Consider the following 23245-nt stretch of genomic DNA (forward strand, 5'->3'; position numbering starts at 1 on the left):
AGGGTGGGGGCAAAGACCCTGCAAGAAGCTTGAGGCTGCATGCACGCTTCTCTCCCCCCCCCCTTTTAATCCTCACAACAACCCTGTGACGTAGATTAGGCTAAGAAGCAGGGACTGGCCCAGGGTCACCCAGTGAGCGTCATGGCCAAGTGGTGATATTGAACTCCGGTATCCAATACCAACAGTCTGGTCTTAATCCAATACTAAAATCAATGGCAGATGAAGGGGATAGATTATATGGGACTGGCAGAAATGACCGGCAGAATCCGAGACCAGGGAAAAGAGACGGCGGAAGAAGATTGGAAGAAATTTAAAGACTATCTTCAGAAACGTTGTAAAATTAATGAATGTTAGAATGATGCTGGTTTAGAAATTAAGTGGATTACAGTTGTAAGGATTAAGTTAAAAGAAAAGAAAGGTTAAAAATTAGATAAATTTAAGGGTGAGGATTTGCTGAATTAAAAATTTGAAATTGGAATGCAGAAAGGGGAGGTATGAGGAGGTCGGAGGAGTAAGTTATAAGAAAATAAGGGTTTGAAATTATACTTGTTCTTTTTTGTGTTTGTTTGTATTGTTGTGTTTGTATAATTTGTGAAACTTTAATAAATATCTTATTTAAAAAAAAATCCAATACTAAAATCACTGCACCGCACTGGCACTCTCTCTCTCTCTCTCCCACACTGACTTTTGAGACAAAGAGAGGGAGAAGGTATCAGACATTCAAATGTGCTTTGGATAGGTGCCACAAAAGTTCCAAAATGCAACAAGGCATGAATGGGAAAAGAAACATTTCCCACCCCCTATAGGCCAACATTGCTACCTTCACTTATAAATTATCTTGTTGCCCAAAGTCTTTATATAGCAGGTTGTGGGCTGCTAACCCTGATTCATGCCTTGTACTTCACAGCCCATTGTTTTGTTTTGGCTACAAAACCATTTGTATCCCACTCCGGTTTTCCCGGAAAATACCTGCCTTCCCATTGTGGAGAAAACGGTCCTAGCTAGCGTGTGGCACACAATGTGGCTTTACTTACAGGAATTCCTCTACAGTTAAGATTTCCAGGGAGTTGACAGAGGTCTAAAGAAAACACGTTTGCCTGCTTTTAAAACATGGAATGCTGGGGGGGGGGCAGAACTACCTGTTAGTAGGGAAATGTGAGTTCCTGTGGCTCCCCTCTGAAAGTACTGAGAACATTTCAAAGGGGAAATAGGCAGGCTAGTAGAGGGGGCTTCTCCCACTTATTTGCCTTCCTTCATTCTGTTTTTCTTTTTCTTTTTTAAAACAATTTTTCTCCTTTAGAAGAAGCTGGTGTTAGGAAAAACAGTTCAGGGAAACATCTTCAGGGAGCAATTAGCTAGCACTGGAAGGACTAATACCCCAAACACATACTTGTCAGTTTCCCCTACAAACAGTCCCTGCATGGTTAATGTTAACTGCAGACATGTTTAGGAAATATGTCTATTACTTGTTTATTAGTTAGTTATAATTCTCATATATATATATATATATATATATATATATATATATATATATATGGGCAGCTGAGATAATATATAGTCCTGCCTTTCATAGAATCAAAATTTCAGAATTGTAGGGTTGAGTGAGTCATCTAGTCCAGCCCCTGCAAATCGGGAATCACAGCTAAAGAATCCCTGACAGATGCCCATCCAACCTCTGCGAAAACCTCCACTGAAGGAGAGTCCACCACCTTCTGAGTCCATTCCATTGCTGAAAAAGCTCTTACTGTCAGAAAGTTATTCTTAACATCGAGCTGGAATTTCCTCTCTTGTCATCTGAATTTGTTTGAATCCATCGGTTTGGGTTCTACTCTCTGGAGCAGCAGAAAACAAGCTTGCTCCATCTTCCACATGACAGCCCTTTGGATATATGAAGATGGCTATCATATCTCCTCTCAGTCACCTCTTTTCCAGGCTAAGCATACCCAACTCCTTCAAGCACTCCTCATAAGGCTTGGTTTCTAGACCCTTTACCATATATGCTTCCTAAACTCATATGAAATAAACTTAGGGCAGTGCCAGATGACCTGTATTCATCCTGATTTATCTGCAGGGAGATTAGATGATGCTGGCTATTTAATGAGCACACATCCTGATTATTTTTTTTATTTATCAAACTTATTACTCACAACTTACAACCAGCAATAAATAGCACAGAGAGTAAAACCAGCATCAACAGAGAAAAAGCTAAAACTCCATGAGTATTTTTATGATTTCTTTGTTGGAAAGTTAGATGGCACTATGTTGAAAGAAGTGTGATCCAACACTTTCCTGTGCGTGTTCCCATCAATTTCCTTATAGCAAAAGGTCTGATCTTTAGGTTACTAGTAGTCGCCCGGTCAACTATAACTGCACAACCTAAATTTACTGATATGTTATTGAATTGCATGCGCACCCCCCTCCAAAATTGTGATAGTTGAACGGCCTTGGCCCAGTATACCTAAAGAAGCATCTCCACCCTCATCATTCAGCTCGGACACTGAGGTCGAGCACCAGGGGCCTTCTGGTGGTTCCCTCACTGTGAGAAGTGAGGTTATAGGGAACTAGGCAGAGGCCCTTATCGGTGGTGGCACCCACCCTGTGGAACGCCCTCCCATCAGATGCCAAGGAAATAAACTACTATCTGACTTTTAGAAAACATCTGAAGGCAGCCCTGTTTAGGGAAGTTTTTAATGTTTGATGTTTTTTCGTGTTTTTAATATTCTGTTGGGAGCTGCTCAGAGTGGCTGGGGCATCATATAAATAATAAAATTGTTGTTGCTGTGGGTCCCACTTGTAGACTATAACATCTAAAGTACTGTGGGAACATTCTCCCCTTCTTGCTGTCCCCATCGTTCAAGACCCTGTCCTGCACAGAATAATAGCTGAAAAAAGAAGAATTGGTAGCCACCCAGAGTGGTTGGGGAAACCCAGCCAGATGGGCGGGGTATAAATAATAAATTATTATTATATTATTATGATGATGATGCTAAGGAGGACTGCCTTTAACTTAACAGCATCTGAGGCACTGAGACAGAAGGCAGCACCTACAAGTCCTTTCCCCTTCCTCCACTGGACTCTTCCCAAGAAGGATAATGTGCATCAGGACAGGTGGGAAGACAAAGCAGGAGGGGTAGTGGCTGCTTCCCCCTGCCCTCCCCCAAACATTTAATAGTACGGTATATAAGCAGCACAGATCTGAGCAAGAGGCTGGTGGTGATCTTAAACATGAGCTCACCCATCCAGAAAACTCCCCATGGAATGAATGGCCATTGCATGACAGCACACAGCCTTTGTGTAAAGGGAGCTACTCTCTTTATACATTTCTTTCTTGGAATATATATAACAGGGATGAGGAAAGGGCTGTAACTCAGGAGCATCTGTCTTGTATGCAGAAGGTCCCAGGTTCAATCTCTGGCATCTCCAGGTAGGGCTGGGAGAGACTCTTGCCTGAAACCCTGGGGTGCCAGTCAGTGTAGACCATACCAGGTTAGATGGACCAATGGTCTGAGTGCAAGGCAGCTTCCTGTGGTCCTGTGAGGACACTGCAGTGTTCCCAATGGTGTTGGCCTCCAACTCCCATCAGCCCCAGCCAGCATGACCAGGGATGATGGGAGTTGTAGTCCAAAACACCTGGAGGGCTGCAGTTTCTCTATCTGTTGTGTATAGTCATTAACACATCATATGATATGTGGAAATTCTCATAAACCCATAATTTCCTCCATATCTCGTATTCCTAATCTTTTCCCCAGATTGAAATGTTCACTGAATGTGAACATGTAACAGATTGCTTCCCTGGACACAGCTTATTTCTCTATTCATCTCAGATTGGGTGTCGTCCCTTCCCCTTTTGCAAGAAATTATGATATTACTATATATCCATCTATTTTTAGCCCGTATCCCCAGCAGTGTGCAAAGGGGTAAGGAAATAACATTGACTCATATTTCTGACACCTTGTCTTTATCCTGTATGGTTGTTTTTTGGGTTTTTTAAAATGTTGTAAATCCAGAGTCAAGCCTACCAGTAATGATTTTTCCTTATGTGGTGAGTCAGGAGGTCTCCAGCCCAGATAAAAACACAACAGTTTTAACAGAATAAATACTTTAAAAAGTATTCACACAACTTGCCATCACCATTAATGCCTACAACATGGATGGGAAATCTGTGTGGCCCTCCCACTCCCATGAGTCTCAGCCAGTAGTGCCAATGGTAGAGACAAAGTCCAACAATATCTGGAGGGCCACAGGCTCCCCAACTCAGGTCTGCATGATCCTTCTCAGTACTAACCTGTGTGATGGGAAGAGACCTTGTTTCCTTCTCTTCTCTCCCTCTGGTTAGGTCCTTATGCATTCAGCTATTGAAGGCGTGATGGTGGGCAATGCCCATCAGCGAGTGACCGAAGCTTTTATGACACTTGAGATGATCTGTTGGAGAAATTGACACACATGGTATACAGCAGTGCAAAGGTTGTTTGTATATTTTCATGCAATGTGCTTGTGGATATGAAGAAGGCCAATCAAGGGCCACTTGTCCTCGGCCTCAAGCTCAAATGAGGCCCCCAATTAAGACAACTGTTTGGCGTTTGATATGTTTTGCGACTTACAAGAACTTAAGAATATGAGATGAGCCTGCTGCATCAGGTCAGTGTCCCATCTAGAGCAGCATCCTCTTCTCAAAGTGACCAGTCAGATGCCTGTGGGAATCCTGAAAGCAGGACCAGAGTGCAGCAGAATTCTACCCACCTGTGATTCCCAGCAATTTGTATTCAGAGACATACTGCCTCTGACAGCAGAGACAAAGCATGGACATCATGGTTAGTGGTTATCTCCTCCATTATTAGGCAGAGTGAGGCAATTGTCTCTGACAACAGTTGCGGGGGGGGGGGGCAACGATGGCAGCCCTCACCAAAGGAATTTTTCCTTGCCACACCTTTCTGTTGGAGGTTAGAATTGTGTGTGCCGCATGGCCTTGCCTGCCCACCCGCTATAACTATGCTATAGGTCTGTTGGAGGACACAATCCCACTGCTTGGCTTAAAGTAAAACCCAGCCGCCATCTTCCTTGTCCAAGTCTTATCTAGCTACTCCTTCAGATCCGGTTCTGCAAATACTCTTGTTGACCACTTCCCAAACACCAACTGGCAATGCTCTTTCCTTTATGGTTCTGTCCTTGCAATTAACCACAGTAAAATTTTGGACAGATTGTGTAACGTCTGTTCCTCCAGAATCACTGCTACAAATCATTTACTTCTAACGAACTATTTCTATTTTGAAAAGAAACCCAAACAACTCTGCTGGGAGACATTCCCCAACTGGATTGCTGTCATGAAATAAACTCCCCACGGTGACCTCCTCCTTGGGTCCAGGGCTTTTCAGTTCACCATGGGAAAAGTCAATAGGAATCTGTTCCCATGTGCATTTCTTCACATATTCCATAATTAATCAAATGTTCACGAAGCTATCATAAAACAAAAGGCTGGTGTTTCGCAATAGTTCAACTTCCCTTTAAGTACTAAAATAAGCATCATGTTTGCAAAAGCATTTACCAAATCATCTAGTAAACACCGTTTTTCTGTATATCTAGAATTGTTCATACATGGACTCTGTTTAAAATTTTGCTCAATAGAATTTGATTCTTCTCACTTCTGCTTTATAAAATGAGCGACGTCTTCTAACATTACTTGGGAGAAGTCTTGCTAGTGGCTGTATGAAATCCTACACAGACATACCTGAATCTGGAAAACGACCTGAGTGTGTGAATACTATTTAGAATGCTGGACTAGGAGCTGGGAGAAGAGGGTTCATTATCACCATGGAGCCCTGAAGCTCAATGGGTGTCCTTGAGACCAGTCTCTGCCTCTTAGCACAATATACCCCAGAGGACAAATGGGGAGAGGCAAGAAAACCATGCATCCACCTTCAGCTCCTTGGAGAAAGGTGGGACATGCATGTAATATAATACAATGTCATTAGGTTCTCAAGGAAAGCTACTGATTTCCACAGACCCTCTCCTTGGTGTATGTTGTGATATCAGACTCCAACACTGTTCCTTTATGCCATCTGGTGATAGCAGCACTTGAACATCTGAGTAATCTAACCCTCTGCTTTTTTCTCTTTTTAACCACGGATATAAAACAGCATTAGTCTCTTTATCATCCCCTCTGCACATGTGTGGTAACTCTTTCCAGTGGTATTTTCCCCCCATAGCAGTTAGCTTTGTAAAGTGAGCAGAATGAAAAGACAAACAAAACTAAATAGCATCTAAGACAATGCATTGTTCTCGGGAAGAACTTTGACGTGTAGCCGTGATGATCTGCATAACTCAGACAAGTTTGTCCACTTACAAGCATTGTGGTCATCTCAAACATAATGTTAGTTGGGATAGCCCTTAATACACTTGCTATTAACCCTCACACTGTTGTAAAAGGTTTTTATACTTATAAATAAAACTGAACTGCATCCTACACATTCCTCCTCCTCCTTTCCCCCCCCCCCAGACTCGAATAGACTGAGTAATTCCTTTTAAAACAATTGGCTTCACATTACTCTTTAAGAACAACCGTCTTTTGACTGAGTTAGCCTAGAGCCATTCAACAGAATGAGGGTACAGAATGAAGGGGTAACGTCACAGTAAAGCTGCCTTATATTGAGTCAGAACATTGGACATCAAGCTCTGTACTGTCCACACTGATTGGCAGTGATTTTCCAGTCTCCCATGGTCTCTCAGAGACTGAATCTGGGACCTTCTGCGTGCGATGCAAATGTTCTACCCCGCAGCTCCAGGTTGCCAGTAAATATTTGCTTACCATATTTTAGCTTGCTCTTGAGACAATGATTTTCTCTCAAAGTGGCTAACATCAATAGAGGGGGGCGGGGAGGTTGCCATTGGGCTTACAAAAAACTTCCAACTCTACAATTCTCTGATTCTATGAAAACTTAAAAAATGAAAAGGTGGAGTGGAGTGGGGGGAATGGCAGAGGACAGAGATAAGAATATAAGAAGTGTCTGCTGCATCAGGTCAATGGGCCATCTAATCCAGCATCCTTATGTGACAGGTTCTCTCAAGACCTATCAGTCCCAGTGTTCCAAATGCATGGACAGAAAAGAAGGCCAGCTGGGAGGAGGGGCAAAGTTACCAAAACAATCAGGGTCATTGATCTCAGGGACAGTGGGAGCCAGTAGTGCTGCTAGTAGGATTTACAGCCTACAGTCATCAAAAACTGCATGCATTTTGCTAGAGAGCAAAGAATGCTTATACTATCTAGCTATTTTGCTGATTGTGACCCTGAAAGAAAAACTGGCTTCGGGGAAACAATTTGTGAATTTGCAATGAGAAACACCATAAAAACGCAACGCTTTAAAGTGAACTGGTCTATTTATAAAATGTTTGAAGTCATGTTGATCCATTAGAACAAGAACAACAACAACAATCAAAGGATTTTATATATATAAAGATTGTTATTGTTTTCTTTATGGTCATGGGGGACGGATTTAAAAAAAAGATTATGAGAGCAATTTGCTTGTATGAAACATAACAAACAAGAACCAATAATTTTGAGTTTTTAAAATAGCCCCACTTTTTATTATCTTGTCAAAATACTGACAGGATAAAACCTTTATTAGAACCAGCTGAAAAGTTACAAAACAGTTAGCTAGGTTTATGGGGTTGTTCTTCGGGCTGGGTGATATATTAAACAAAAATAGCAAAAGGGAGAAGGATGTTGGCCACAATCTCTTTTCAGACATGCAGAAAATGTAATTTCAGAATTTAAATGGATACCTTTTTTTTGTGACACATGAGATTCTATGTATGGGATGCAACTGCGGTGTCTATAAGGAAAGGAGGCCATATTGAAACTTTGTACTGGGCCTAAAAAAAAGGGATGCATAAACCCTTATGACAGAGGCCAGAGTCTTTTGCCATTGATGGGCAAGGATTTATGACTCCCAATTGTTCAACAGCAGAAACAGCACAGTGAGGTCTGTCCTCCCCAAATTATACCGCTGAAGTGAAGAAAATTTTGGGATAACCAGGAGTGGATTTTTATGTGGAAGGACAACAAACTCCATTCAGTAGTGGTATTGATGGGCGTGTTGTTGTTGTTTAGTCGTGTCAGACTCTTCATGACCCCATGGACCAGAGCACACCAGGCACTCCTGTCTTCCACTGCCTCCCACAGTTTGCTCAGACTCATTGGTAGCTATGAGAACACTGTCCAACCATCTTGTCCTCTGCCGTCCCCTTCTCCTTGTGCCCTCCATCTTTCCCAGCATCAGGGTCTTTTCCAGGGAGTCTTCTCTTCTCATGAGGTGGCCAAAGTATTGGAGCCTCAGCTTCACGATCTGTCCTTCCAGTGAGCACTCAGGGCTGATTTCCTTAAGAATGGATAGGTTTAATCTTCTTGCAGTCCATGGGCTTAGAATTCTTTAATCCTAAATGGATATCTTTTGCATCAGTCTGTGGCCAGCGGATGAGGGGTTTTAGTTAAACAGAAATTCGATCCTGCAAGCCTGACATCTGCCTGCTCCTGGATTAGATGCTCCAGTGCAGCCTTCCTCAACCTGGTGCCCTCCAGGTGTTTAGGACTCAAATTCCCATCATCATTGGCCTAGGTGCCTAGGGCTAAAGGCAATTGCACTCTAAAGCCTCTGGGAGGCACTAGGTCGGCAAAAGTGGCTCCAATGCTAGTCTGGATCAACTTTAAACTGGGGAGGGGCAGAGAATTACAGCAAAGTACTGCAAATATTTGCTTTATTAGCCAAACTTTAGAAGCTGCTTTCCTTCCTTGTTCTAACACAAACTCTAGAAGTGCATTGTTTGTACACCACGGCAAACGCTGCACTTAACAGCATTTGTCTGGAGAAGGAATAACCAATGTCACAATTATTTCCTTACCCTTTTCTGCATGGGACCATTTGCTTTATGAGCTCTCACTTTTATTTTAAGAAGGAAAGCGGGGGGCGAAAGTAACCTTTAAGAAAAATGGGATAAAGAGTAACGTGAATTGTTTTCCATCTTCCTATGACAGCAGTGGTTTATTTATAGCTGAAGACCAGAGGACGGTCCTCACGTGGCTATTGAAAATGAAAACAGTATGCGGGGTTTTGTTTTGTTTTGCTTTTGTGCTTTTGCAGTTAAAAAATCTCTCTCCGCATTCCCTAAACCCTTGTTATTGTAACCAGAGCCACATTTCACATTGCTACAATTGAGGGTTATGTAAATTCCAAGGATTTTAAAGGATAGGGCCTGCACACTCTGTGTTTGGCCACAGAGAAGTTGACACAAACGGTTACGGACAACTTTTTTGAGATGGAGGAAGGTGCTTGAATAAACTAAAAACAGATGAGAGGCACAGTGCAAAATTCAGCCTGAACTGGAACCAAATGCCTTTGGGAGGGTCAGGTAATAACGTTTTCTTATTGCTTTCATTTCTACAGAAGAAGTTCAGGGTGGACAAAACAAACAAAAAACTGAAACACTTTCCAAGCCTTTTCCTGGATGTCCAAAAACTTTATACTTCTTTGGGAGTTTAAAGGGACAACATATTGACTTTGTGTCCTTGTATAGCTCATTGGTTTCAGTGGGCTGTGTTACTGCACTCATGCCTTCTGAGCTTTCCATAGGCCTCGGGCTGACCACTGTGCAGAAAGAACACCAGACTAAATGAATCCTTGGGCTATTCTTATATCCTTAACCCTGCCAGGGGTCAGCAACCTTTTTCAGCTGTGGGCCGGTCCACTATCCCTCAGACCATGTAGTGGGCCAGACTATATTTTTTGGGGGGCGGGGATGAACGAATTCCTATGCCCCACAAATAACCTAGAGATGCATTTTAAATAAAAGCACACATTCGACTCATGTAAAAACTCCAGGCAGCCCCCACAAATAACCCAGAGATGCATTTTAAATAAAAGGACACATTCTACTCATGTCAAAACACGCTGATTCCTGGACCAGTGGTATACCGTGGGGGGTGCAAGGGGGGCAGGCCGCACCAGGCGCAACATCTGGGGGGGGGGGCGCGCTCGCTGCCTCCGGAGTCGCCAAAGAGCCTCGGGCGCAGGCTGTAGCAGAGCCGCATGTCTCGCGGAACCGACGAGCTGTGCGCGCTGAAGGCGCCTAGCAGGCAGTGGCTCTCAGCGCTCGCCGTGGAGGACGCACCAGGCAGCCCCTCCGCACAGCCCCGCCTCCACCGCTGCTGCTGCAGCTGCTGGGCCATGTTGCATTTTCCTCGCCTCTCTGCCCCCCTCCTCCTCCGGGCAAGCGGCGTCGTTTGGGCGGCAGCGCCAGCGGCAACTCGCAGGTTAGGGGTTGGGGGGGCGCAAATTACTTGCCTTGCCCCGGGTTAGGGGGCGCAAATTACTTGCGTTGCCCCGGGTGCTGACAACTCACGCTACGCCGCTGTCCTGGACCGCAGCTTGGATTGGAGCTTAATTCTACCCCCAACACCCGTGGTGGGACAACACCCTTTACTACATCTCAGGTTAGTAGGGTGGCCTAGGGCATGCAAGGCAGGGCCATGTAGCACACACAGATCAATCCCTGCTGCCACTCCTTGTCTCCCAGGGTTTGCCACCTAAGGCAGATGCCTCATTTTGCCTCATAGCAGGGCTGCCCCGTCTACTTTCTCTGCCCAAAGTGAACTGCCAGCAAACCCAACCATCGCAGTTGGGTGTCATTATTATTGATTAAATTTGTTAGTCGCTTTATCTTGCCCAGGGCAACCCAAAGCAACTTTCAACCAAACAAGCAGGCAGAACTCCCCACCTCACATAGAATGATAGAATCATAGAGTTGGGAGGGATCGCAAGGGTCATCTACTCCAAGCCCCTGAAATGCAGGTATCTCAGCTACAGCAGCCGTGACAGGTGTCTATCCAACTTCTGCTTAAAAACCTCTTTGGACTTCAAAACCTCCAATGAAGGAGACCTGCAGAGTGGCTGCATAGCCTGTGTGTACAGATCCAGGGTTGTTGTGCCAAAGTCCGTTTGGGAGCAAAGAGTCTACTTGCAAGTAAACAATTCCTGAATCCCCTTTACAACCAAGATCTATGGTCAGTGTGTGGTCCAGGAGGCCGGCCTATATAAAATCTCCCTCATGAGCCTCCTGGTTGCTGGCAACATCCCAAGTTTCTGCCTTCTTGTTTGGTTTCTCTTCCTGGCTGTGCTGTAGTTTGCTGAACTCCCTATGATGCCGACCTCGGACTGTTTCCTCATATTGCGTCTGGATCGTATTTAGCCCTAGACTGATTCCCTGTGCTTGAGCTTGGCTTGTTTGGATTGCACTGCACCAGCAAGCCTGGCGAGTCCGTTGATGAGAAGCTTATGCCTCCTGGGAACCTTGCCCCTGAGGGCAACCGTTGGAGCATTACCGTCGGTTTTTCTTAGGAGGTATGAATTTGGGCCTCAGGCCTCTGCCTGCTGCTCTGTAACTTAAATATTTAAGTCTTGCCTCTTTGTTTATACTTCATATAGACCTTTGGTTGCTGCCCCACTTCTGTTTCTGCAGATTGCCTGTGAAGGGAACAGCAAGTGTGTGCATCTGTTTAACTGATTACATGTGTTGGGGATGTGCCCTCAGCCCAAGTCTTAAAAAAGAAATTGTATCTGACGATGGGCCTCAAAGAGGCTAATAGCTTCCCTCATTAGGTTTTGTGTAAATTTTACCCTGTCAGGAGCTTGAGGGCTATAAAAGCAGTCATCACACGACTAAAAGCATTTTTCCCCTTCTTTCCAAGCAAAATGAAAAGGGGGGGTTGGAATAGGAGATACAGGCATGATAACTGAGGGGAAAGAGTTTATTATTGAAAGAAAAGAAAATCCACAAAAGGCCATTAAATAATATAGGAAACAGTGGGGCTCAAAATGTGACCAACACCTGATTCAAATGGTCTTGGAAAGGCTTCAGTGACTAAGGAATATGTCATCTGCCTTTGAGTCATCTTGGGACACAGTGAAGAAAAAAGAAAAAAGAACTTGAACAAAAACAAATGTCAGCTTCAAAGTCTATGAACAGAAATGTTGGCTTAGAGGCAGGGTTATTGCTTTAAGGTTTCCAAATTTGGAAAGTAAGGAAGTAAGCAAAGATTCCTTCTTTGATGCTACTATGTGACAGACCCCCAGATATTGATCCGGTGTTTATACCCACTTCCCTCCTCCTTTGCAACCCTGTCATGCTCTCTCTTTGATCATTCTTGGCATCTGGGGGAAAGTCCCTTTAGGTCCTTCTTTTTATCCCTAAAAAGCTTCTGAGGATTTTTTTTTGGGGGGGGGACTACTGAGCCTCTAAGTGCTTTTATGAAACCCCCACTCTCCAACACCGAATTGGAAGTTCACTGAGTGCCTTGTTTCTTTAACTATTAAGTTGAAGGTGTCAATACAGACCTCCAGCATTAAGGCCTTATTCTTGTGTGACTTTTCATTGTGGCAAAACTACTCTGTGGTGAGAGGCAGCTTTAGGGTAGTGCAACTGGTTTAGCCACACTGGGTGCTGGCGTCACAAAGGACATCACAATAACGATGTAGAACAAAGCACGGGAGGCAGAGGGTACCAATTTTAGTGTCACACAAGGTGCCACTGATATGTGAGAGCCCAAAGTCCTCCACTACTTTTTCCATGCCAGTTTTGCACAGTGAATATTTTGTTTGTATGCATGCTCAAGTAAGGAGATATGGCATTTATAAACATGGGGCAAAAAGTTAGTTTTCAACAGTTTGCTGTGATTTATGAGCACTAGACTTCACTATGTGAGGGTGTGTGTGCCAATTGTTTATCAGCTGCTGAGGTGGTGTAGCAGTAAGCATGTTATGATTCTGTAGGGAATGAGTGAATGGAAAGTAGTCTTAATAAAGTGCCACAATGGGGTTAGAAAGTCATATAGTCATGTATTTTTTGCCTGTATTTATAAATAGTCACTCTTATTATATCACCATGGATGCACCACTTTTAATATTTGACATGGTTATAACTCCATTTCATGATATGGAAGTAAATTTATCAGAACAAGTCAATCCAGAAGAATTGCAGGGACCTATCGATTTGTGGTGACCAGTGCTTTTTTTCTAGAAAAATAGGTGCCAGTACTCACCATGTAGTTGTTACAGAAAGTGCTACACATTTTAACAACAACAAAAAGAGGTGCCAGTACTGTGTACCCTTGAAAACCCCCTGAAAAAAAGCACTGGTGGCGACACACTCCTCTATGTCAGGCATTACCTTTGGGAACCAGAGGGCACATTTCAAATTTGGGGAGAAGGCTAGGGGTGCCAGTCACAATATGGCTGTCATGGGGCATACTACAAAATGGCTACCGTGGAGAACGTGGCATAAAACAAAATATAGAGAAACAACCTTATGCTTGCCATAGGAAGTGAGCTATGTCCTGATTGTGGAGATCACACAACACTGATCTTACACATACACATACACATTTTAATGACAACGCATCATAGTAAATACCAAAGAAGTATCACACAAACATACCTGACATATTTGCCTTATACCCAAAGGCTGCAGATATGAGTAACTTTAAGAATGCAATTTGCCTTCCATCCAGGGCCTGGCCAATGGGCATGTGCAGCCTTCTATGCTGCCTGTTGGTAGAACTCGCATTGTAAGAGCTTTTGTGCTGGGTATTAGTGCGTGAACACTTAAATGGCTGGCTTAGGGGCACCTGGATGATCTATTAAGAAGTTTTGTAAGTGAATCACTGCCCTGTCTCACCCTTTCTCTGCTTCATTCTTCATTGTCTGCTAGTACCACTATGCTACATCTGGCAAGGAAGCCAGTTATTGATGTATGCTGACTCACACTGAGGCATCGTCAAGATATCTTGGGCAGTTCATAATGCCATGCAGTGCCGGCTTACAGCACAGTCATGATACCACACTGGTACAGCAGCCATTATGTGTTTTCCCAACTTGGAAAACTAAGCTGCAGGACACTGTTCTGCTTCTGTAAACCTACAGTAAGTTCCATCTATGTTGGGAGAGGAACCCTATAGGTGGTTAGGGTTATATGAGCCCCTGTTTCTTTTGCCATTTTTCAAAACTGGAGATGACAGAGTGACAACTCAGCTGGTGGACTGCAAGGAAATTAACAGTACATGCATAGTAAATTTATGAAATTTCCTGTCACAAGATTTTTTGGGGAATTTGCTGACACAAGACTTGGTGATGGCTACTAATTTAGAGTCCTTTATAAGAAAATTAGACAAACAAATGGAAAACAAGGTTATCGCTGGCTACTGCTTATGATGGCTGTACCTTACTTCTGGGTTCAGAGGCACTATGTCACCAGTAGCTGGAGAACAAAAGCAGGTGAGGGCTATTGCCCTCATATCCTGCTTTTGGGTTTCCCAGAGATATTTGGCTAGCCACTGTGGAAAACAGATTCTGGACTAAATAGGCCTTTGGTCTGACCCAGCAAGACTTTTCCTTTGTTCTTAAGAACATGGCACAATAATATTTGAAGCACGCAATTCATTTTAGCATTCCAAAGTTAAAGAAACTGAAAACCAGATGTAACCCAGCATCAGTCAGCGGTGTCACAATGGAGGTAAGTAGTGTACCATAATTAATTGGGTATACACTGTGGACCTGGAAGACCTAATTTCAAAGGTCTGCACAGCCATAAATGTCTCTGTGTGACATTAAGCCAGTCAAACTCCCTCACCCAAACATACCAAACAAAGTTGTTGTGGGGATGAAAAGAAGATAACCTCACATACTTTGTCTATTTTCGCTTCTACCCTGCCTTTTGTAGAACAGATCACAGGGAAGATTACAATACAAATCAATCAAATACAGCTTTTCATAAAATACTACTTTAGTCAACAACAACAAAATCTAAAATTAACACAATATAAACAGCAAGCAAAATCCTAACCCCATAGCATTTTGATGCCCAGTTTGGTTCACCTTATTAGCCCCCCCCCCAAAAAAAAAGTATGAATGAATTTAAATGTTTTCAACTAATGTCAAAAGGTCACCAATGAGGGGGATGATCGAACTGCCCATCAAACTGGAAAAGGGCCTTACCCCAAATGTATCTTCATCATAGGCAGGCCCACCAACAAGTATCTGTGTCCCAAGCTGTTTAAGGCTTGATATTCTAATGTTGAAACCTTAAAATTGGGCCCAGTTGCATATAAGCAGCCTGTGCAGGAGTCATATTATTTCCCAGTACAGCAATGTGACTTCCATAGTCTGCACTGGATGCAGATTCTGGACAGTCTTCGGGTTTACCCTACATAGATTGCATTGCAATAGTCGACACCTGAGGTTACCAAGGTATGAATGAGAATGGCCAAGCTATCTCAGTCAAAGAAGCAGAAACAGCCAGCTAACTAGCTACAGCTGGGAAAGGCATTCCAAACCACTGAAGCCGCCTGGGCTTCTGGTGCCCATTTCAAATCCAAGAGTAACCTCCCCTCTCAAGCTGAATACCAGTTGATGGAAACCACAAGAGGAGAGCGAGCTCTTGGGTGCGGGTCCTGTTAGTGGGTTTCCCTTTTGCATCTGGTTGGCCACAGTGTGAGCAGGATGCTCAAATTAGATGGGTTGTTGTCCTGATCTAGCAGGCTCTTCTTATGTTCTTGCGTTCACGCAAAGTATTTCATTTGATAGAGAGGCTTCATGTTTTTTTATTTACTAGGATTGGGGACATTTTGTTCTAATCCAGATGGGTCATGTCCTAATACTTCTGACCCAGAGTTTGAGAACTCGCATTTATGTAAGGTTTGGGAACCACAGTTCCAACTCAAGCTCTCGTTCCTTGTGTCAGGAAATGGCAACCTCCGATTTCTCAACAATCCGTAACTGCCCTTAAATGACTTTATATTCTTCTGGGACTCCCTGGGAGCCTCTGGAAGTTATCCAGCAATCCTGGTCAGCAGAGCAACAGAGTCATGACACATCTGGAAGATGTCTATGTGTGGCTGTGCAAATCTAGTGGTATCTCACTGACTTAAACAATAAAAAGTAGAGTAAAGAGAAATCTATTACAAATGCAATTATTGACCCCTGGTATTGATCAGCTGAGATGGGGGTGTGTGTATTTGACCCCTAATTCCAAGGGGGTATATCTACTCATGATTTAGAGATGATTAAGTCAAAAGGTCCTGTGGTTGTGACACCAGTAAGCATAAGCCCTACAAATGTATTCAGTGATTTAACTGGCTTTAATATTTACTTCTTATTATCTTTACACTCTACTTTTCCTTCAAGCTGCTCAAGGTGGTGGACATGGTTCTTCCCCTTCCTATTTTATCCTTACAGATGAAAAGGCAAAGGTAAAGGACCTCTGGACATTTAAATTCAGTCAAAGGCGACTATGGTGTGCAGCACTCGTTTCACTTTTAGGCCGAGGGAGCCGGTGTTTGTCCACAGACAGCTTTCTGGGTCATGTGGCCAGCATGACTAAACCACTTCTGGTGCAATGGAACACCGTGATGGAAACCAGAGTGCATGGAAACGCCATTTACCTTCCTGCTGCAGCAGTACCTATTTATCTACTTGCACTGGCGTGCTTTTGAACTGTTAGGTTGGCAGGAGCTGAGAGAGAGCAATGGGAGCTCACCCCATCGCAGGGATTCAAACTGCTGACCTTCTGATTGGGAAGCCCAAGAGGCTTAGTGTTGAACTCTGGCCTCCCATGTTCTAGCCCAACACTTTACCACACTGGCTCACAAGTGAGATACAAGGGTGCTATTTTAAAACTCCAAGACTGACACCACATCTTTAAGGACAGACTGTCCCTCCAAACAAACCAATGTCACACTGTCAGCAAATAATATAACCCAACTTTTCTCTCTCAATGTCAGCAGGAAAATAAGCACTGGTTGGCTACTTGTTGGCAGAGTTTTGATCCAGGAGGGGATCATGAGATTATAACCAAAGCACATACCCATTCTGGGCAGGTAAATATCAGACTCACAAATCTCTCTTTTTTCACCAGGAACATATCCAAATTACTCATGCTCATTCCTACCACCCCCTTTTTAACAATGGGGTGGGGTAAAGGGGTAGGTTTAAAACCCCAAATTGAAAGATTCCTGATAAAAGAAACTTCTACCATGCATTGAACACAATTAGCACTACCACCCCACACATAAACAACTAAAACATGGGGGCACAGTAACAATGGGACTTGCCTCATGATTACAGCTGTCACATTGCCATAGGTGTGTTACCAGCCAGCTTGCAGTTCCCCACTGTGCCTGTGCACACCCCATACATTTAAAGCAGATGACTTCCTCCAAAGAACCCTGGGAACTGTAGTTTACTCTGCAAGGAGCTACAATGCCTAGCACCTTTAAAAAGCAACACACACCCCAACCTACAAAACCAGGGTTGGAGTGACTGTGTATGTACTGTGTACTGAAAGCTTCTAGCAGGAGCAGCACACCTTTCTACTGCAGCCAGCACAGCCACTTTGCCAACTGTGGCCCATTTTTCATTTTATAATGAACAAAGTGAAGTCAGTGAAGTTAGCAAGAGCCAAAACAATGTCTCTGTGCATTGTATTTGCTGTCAGCTCCTTTCTCCTTTCAATGGGCTCATTTTAGAAATTTGGCAAATAGCAGTAGCCAACAGATCTGGTGAAGTTATGAGAGTGCTGAAATTCAACTGAAAAAATATTATCCTTGCACCTGTCATCCTTCATGCATTAATTTGAAGCCAGCTCCACCTCTGGATTCTGGCTTATTCCCAAGGCTCAGGCCAGAGGTTTCAGGATTGAGCCTTCAAATGCATGCTCACTCACATCATGCTCCCTTTGCACATCATATGGAATTGCTTTATTGATTTTAAAAATTCATAAGGAGCTTCCCAGAGAGTCAATCTCATTTCCCAAAAAACTCTGGGAATAGTAGCTCTGAACGGCGAATGGAGCCAGTGTGGTGTAGTGGTTAAGAGTGGTGGACTCGTAATCTGGTGAACTGGGTTCGATTCCCTGCTCCTCCACATGCAGCTGCTGGGTGACCTTGGGCCAGTCACACTTCTCTTAGCCCCACTCACCTTACAGAGCGTTTGTTGTGGGGGAGGAAGGGAAAGGAGGATGTTAGCCGCTTTGAGACTCCTTAGGGTAGTGATAAAGCGGGATATCAAATCCAAACTCCTCTTCTTCTTCTTCCTAAAAACTCTCAGCATCCTTAACAACAGTTCCCAGGATTCTTTGGAGGAAACCATGACTGTTTAAAGTGGTGGGATACTGCTTTAAAAGCATGGAGTGAATGGGATCTAAGACCAATATGGTGCCAGGCTGCTTCCTCCCACACCATGGCTCAGTTGAAATTCTCCTACCGAGCTCCTGTAATGATGCCAAACACCTTGAGGGCACCGAAAAGTGGGGCAAAAAAAATGCAATAAATAAACATCATCTAGCATTTCAGCCTCTTGTTATGGAAAATATGGTTGGTACCTAACAATATGTTTCTCTTTGAGGTACTAGCCAGCCCTGTTCAATTAGTCTATTATGAAGCAGTGCTTCTAGGAAAAGCTGCTGCCTACTTACTGGAAATAAACCCCACTGAGAAAGAAGCCCTGAATAATAACTGCTGTGTTACTCTTTTGCAAATCCAGATGCAATTATAGCAGTGCCAGGCAAAACTTTTGGACCAAAGTGCACAAGGGTAATCACACATGCGTGCGCACACACACACACACTCCTTTTCAGCAACTTATTTTCCTTCAGCAATGTAAGCTTGCATTGCAAGTCGTCTTAGATTAGCCGTTGAACATCTGTCCATTAAAGCATTAGCCAGCTTCATCAGCCAGCGAGGACATTACACTACACACATCTATACAGAAGGAGATTCCAAGAGCTATAAATAACTTACATTCGCCTACTTGATTAAGTTCTGTAATCAGTTATTTCAATATAACAACACACCGCTTCCATCCAATTCTTTTCTCCCTTGTCAACAGCTTATATACACACACACGATATCTGCAGCCTTGTAGAATTATAAAAGCAGAAACACAGCCTTGAAAATACCTCTTTTGGGGTTGCTAGTGCATGAAGCACTCTGGCCAGCAGCTCACCTCTGCTCTTCACCCCTGTTCCAGCTCAGTTATCCTTTATGCCCACTCATTAAGTTGTGTAGGCTTTTCTGGAGCAGATGTAGTGTCCAAACGGCCTTAGATTTTACACAGGCTTTTCAAATAAATAAATAAAAACCTAGCCAGCTAAGGCAATCCAAGATCATGAAGCATGCCAAAAAAGAAAAGAGAAAAGCACTGCTTTCAGATGCAGAGAGAAAAAGGGAAGGAGGGAGGGGAGGGCGGAGGGAGCAGGAGATCAGAAGCCCTGCCTGTAAACCAAAAGAAAGGAGATAATAAAACAGAGCTACTTCAGACCTGCTCTTCAGAAGAGTTATTCATAGCCTCCCATGTGAAATGTGCACGTCTTCTTTTGTTTCTCAGTCATGCTACGGCAAAAAATTAATGGCCAAATTGGTTTTTTTTTCCTTTCCCAAGGAATTAACAATGGTGCCTCCACTATTGTTTTCCTTTTAATCTGATTTGTAACATGAATGACAAGATTAATCCAATTTAAAGGGTTATGACGGAACTAAGTGGCCCCTGCTGCACGAGGGAGACGTGACAAACAGCAGGATCCTGCTTCCATTCTTAACCATCTTTAATGTCATTTTATTATTTCTGGCACTGAAAGTCCTTTTAATCATGTGCTGCTATTGCATTCCTCTTAATTAAACTGTGTTCTGCTGCTTTGCTTGTGGCGAGACAACTAATTTTGGATGACCTGCTTCTTGCCCATTGTAGCCATCTGCAAGGAGACAGGTTCTGTTATTATCGCATTCCAGTTCTGGCTCGTGACCAAGATGGAAACAAGGTTGAACTGAAGTAATTCATCTGAGAAGCCCGAGATGAGTTTCCACCAATGTGGTGCCCTCCAGATGTTGTTGGGACTCCCAACGCTCTTCTGCCCCAGCCAACATAACCAGCAGTCAAGGATTATGAGAGCCATAGTTCAAAACATCTGGGCTGGGGAGGATCAGGTTGACAAAGGCTGCCCTTGGTGTTAAATACTATATTATTTTATTTGCAGAAGCAGAAAATAATGTTACTTCATTGGGCTGATCTTGCCCTTCTGAGTTGAAAATCCTTAGTCCCCTTCTACATTATTGCAAATGATGTGCACACTTTAAAAAACAACAACAACCCCAACAACAAAGCAAACAAACATCCTGACTATTCTTACTGGCTTGCCTCCCTTCCAAAAGTCCTGCTAAGCATCCAACTCTTAAGACCCCAAAGCAGTTCTGAGTCTCTTCCTCTTGTGTAATTCTCAGTCCTTCCAGAGAGCCAGCAACACGACAAGGGTTGAGAATGACAGTGAGGGTTGTGGACCCTTTTCTCCAACGAGCCCTTTAGCACAGCCCTCACCCTTTTGAGCCTAATACATATGATAGGACAAAAAGAAACTTTCTAGCAGCACTGCTATGCCACCACAGTTTCACTTGGAGGAGGTGTCAGATGAAGGGATTTAAAAATAAACCACACATAGCTCAGAAATCTGTAGAATTTGGATCCAATTGGGCTACTAGTTGTGCACTCAGGAATGTGGCTGCACTTGCCAAATCAAATCTTTAGGGATTTTGTAATGGTTCACATGCTGTAGAGAAAGAACAAGCAACACTGCCATAATCTTTCCCCCCTCTTGCACCCAAGACTGGATGAGGACTCAAGATAAGCATACAATCCATGCATCTGTACTTTAGTTTTACACACACACAAATCTCCCAAACATGCTCCCACTAGCTGTCGGCTTGTGTGTGTGTAGCATTTCAGAGAAACTAAGAACCTATGTTCCAAACCTAAATCCTCTGACTGCTCTTTGATTGCTTCAGAAAAGAAAACAGAGCTTACCCTCTCTCTTTTTCCTCCCAGCCAGGGACCAGAAGAGCTGCTGCACCAGCCACTCTTAAGATGCAACCCCCTTGTCTCTGTGTCATTCCTCCTTTTCCTGCAGTCCTGTAAGTCCACACACTGAGCACTGCTCGCCCTGATTTCCTTTCACTGCCTATGCTGTCCTCCGAGTGGAACTGCTGCCGTTTTCACTTTCAGACCAGCCTCCCTCTGCAAGAGCCTGTGACGTCAGGAAGCCTCTACAAGATATTTATGGCTTAAAAGGGCTAAAGTTTCACTAGGTAAAAGCTTGGATTGCAGCTCCTTGGGAATCTTCGTCTTTTGTGCTTTCATGTGAGCTTTTTCCAAATGCAATATAGCAATACAGAAAGCTGCCTTGTGCAGTCAGTGCCTTGGACTGTCTAGCTTAGTATTTTCCACACTGACTGGCAGCTGTTCTCCAGGAGCTGTTTTCAGACCAACTGGAGGAACCAGGGATTGAACCTGGGACCTTCTGCATGCAGAGCAGATGCTCTGCCACTGAGCCACGCCCCTTCCCTGGGAGATTGATGTCTTTGTACAGGGAGTGAGGTTGGGGCAACGCAGTAAGCATAGGTGTTTCGGACTGCAACAAAAGCCACTTCTTCCAGAGGGTTCATGTAAAGTGCCTCCACCACATGCAACCAATGTTCCTGTTGGGTCTGCTGGTTTTGGCAAACACCACACCCTGTGCTGCTAGAACACCCCAGAACTGCTCCAAACATCTGATAAGGCTTAAGTAAGAATGAATGTATTGGCCCCTCGTCTTGAACTCATCATGCACAGCCAGGCTTCTGCTTCCTCCATGCTTTCTGTTCCTTGGATTAGGATCAGCCCCCTGATAGCACCAATTTGTAACTTAAGCTAATCTATATTTCCAAATAGCCATCACTGCACAAGTTATATAGTTTTGAACTGGATGCTTCCTGAGTTTCGGTAACTCAATAAATTGTCTCTGCTTAATAACAGGAAGGTCTCCAGGTTTTTTGCTGCTTTCGGTACCAGGGGGAAAAAATCCAATAAAAAGCAAACAGTACTAAACTGTACACTTAAAATATAGTTATAAATGTAAATACTTATTTTTGGCTGGCTGGTTGCAAACCTGTCTTTGGATACAAAGCAGAACTCTGGCATTTGCGAGATGGAACAACAACTATCCCTGGCCTGAAAGTGTGCATTTGTGTGTTAATGTGTTGCCAGATTACACATTTGGAATATTCCTACCATGTCTCAAAAGTTTCATGTTTTTAAAAAGAACTTTTGTACTGGAGGAAGGTAAGAAAAATGTCAAGTGTAATGTGACCCTAAACCCTTACCTCCTAGCAGCGCCATACTTCACCTTAAAAAAGTATATTGAATCACAGAATTGTAGAGTTGGAAAGGACACCAAGAGTCATTTAGTCCAACCCCCTGAAATGCAGGAATTTCAACTAAAGCATCCATAACAGATGGCCATCCAACCTCTATTTACAAGCCTCCAAGGAAGGAGAGTCCACCACCGTCTGAGGGAGCCCAAACAAAAACAATATTGTTCAGACCAACATTTCAACAGAGTACTCTCTGGGGATGTGATGACTCTCTATAGATTTAGTATTGCTGCTCTTGTTCATTTGGTCTATGCCTTTATTGTTTGTATGGTTCACTGGTACCTTATTTATTATTGTTGCTTATTGCCTTGAAGGTTAGGAATGCAAGAAGAACCCTGCTGGGCGGCCAATTGCCCATCCAGTCCGTCATCCTGTTCTCACAGTGGCCAACCAGATGCCTATGGGAAGCCCCCAAGCAGAAGCACACTCTCCCCTCCTTTGGTTTCCAGCAACTGGTATTCAGAAGCATGCTGCCTGACTGTGGTGGCAGAGCATATCCTTTGAGGCTAGTAGTCCATGACAGCCACACCCTCCATGAATTTGCCTAATTCTCTTTTCAAGCCATCAAAGCTGGTGGCCATCACTGCCTCATTGGGGAGCGAATTCCATAGTTTAACTATGTCTGTGTGGAAAAATATTCTGAAACCTTCAACATTCAGCTTAACTGGATGTCCACAAGTTCTAGTTTTATATGAGAGGGAGGAAAACCTTTCTTTAGCCACTATCTTGGGGCCCAAAATGCTTTGACTATGTTTTTATACACTTTTATCAGAGTTCCATTAGGGATGGAACTGTAGAAGTCAATTAGCATATCTTAGAAAAACTGTTGTTTCAACTTCCAACACATTTATCAAGCCTGACTGATATAGAACATTTCCAATGGAGATAATTTTGCATGATTTGACCCCTTGCCACACATAGATTGGACAAATTGTATGGGTGTTTCTCAGAGCTCTTGGCACTCGGTGACAT

At 43.6% G+C, this 23245-nt stretch overlaps 1 protein-coding gene across 6 annotated transcripts in view; it reads right to left on the reverse strand.

Annotated features, from left to right (window-relative positions):
• Positions 1-21067, reverse strand: part of DAAM2 (dishevelled associated activator of morphogenesis 2) — a 224822-nt gene extending 203755 nt beyond the window's left edge. For 2 of the 6 annotated variants that reach the window (XM_082214805.1, XM_082214799.1), the window contains exons 1-2: positions 20889-21067; positions 4286-4422 (exon numbers count right to left, since the gene is read on the reverse strand). The gene's annotated coding sequence lies outside the window, so the exon portion shown is untranslated. Of the gene's footprint in view, positions 1-4285; positions 4423-18993; positions 19143-19355; positions 19471-20879 lie in introns of those variants that run through there. The other 4 variants (XM_082214802.1, XM_082214801.1, XM_082214800.1 and 1 more) reach the window with 4 other exon arrangements.
• Between the last annotated feature and the right edge of the window lie 2178 nt (positions 21068-23245).

Source organism: Podarcis vaucheri (genome assembly GCF_965113315.1).
Source record: "Podarcis vaucheri genome assembly, chromosome: 3".
Lineage (NCBI taxonomy): Eukaryota > Metazoa > Chordata > Lepidosauria > Squamata > Lacertidae > Podarcis > Podarcis vaucheri.